This window comes from Phoca vitulina, unplaced genomic scaffold, assembly GCF_004348235.1.
Source record: "Phoca vitulina isolate PV1807 unplaced genomic scaffold, GSC_HSeal_1.0 scaffold1478, whole genome shotgun sequence".
In the NCBI taxonomy this organism is placed as follows: Eukaryota; Metazoa; Chordata; class Mammalia; order Carnivora; family Phocidae; genus Phoca; species Phoca vitulina.
In genome coordinates this window covers 5,548-6,064 of record NW_022591165.1, presented here as the reverse complement: position 1 = coordinate 6,064, position 517 = coordinate 5,548, and positions in this window count along the sequence as shown.

The window sequence follows — 517 nt, the reverse complement described above, 5'->3', positions numbered from 1 at the left end:
GAAGATTGCCTGCAGGCCACAGATATCACAGGGCAGAGAACTAGAATAAGCACAATTAAGGCTACTGTGGCCTACGCTAGACTGGGCTGAACTGGGCTGAGCTGAGCTGGTCTCAACTGGGCTCAACTGGGCTGAGCTGAACTGGGCTGAGCTGGGCTGGGCTGAACTGGGCTGAGCTGGGCTGGGCTGAACTGGGCTGAGCTGGGCTGAGCTGAACTGGGCTGAGCTGGGCTGGTCTCAACTGGGCTCAACTGGGCTGAGCTGAGCTGGGCTCAACTGGGCTGAGCTGGGCTGAGCTGGGCTGGGCTCAACTGGGCTGAGCTGAGCTGAGCTGGGCTGAGCTGGGCTGGGCTCAACTGGGCTCAACTGGGCTGAGCTGAGCTGGGCTCAACTGGGCTGAGCTGGGCTGGGCTGAACAGGGCTGAGCTGGGCTGGGCTGAACTGGGCTGAGCTGGGCTGGGCTGAACAGGGCTGAGCTGGCTGGGCTGAACTGGGCTGAGCTGACCTGAGCTGGGCT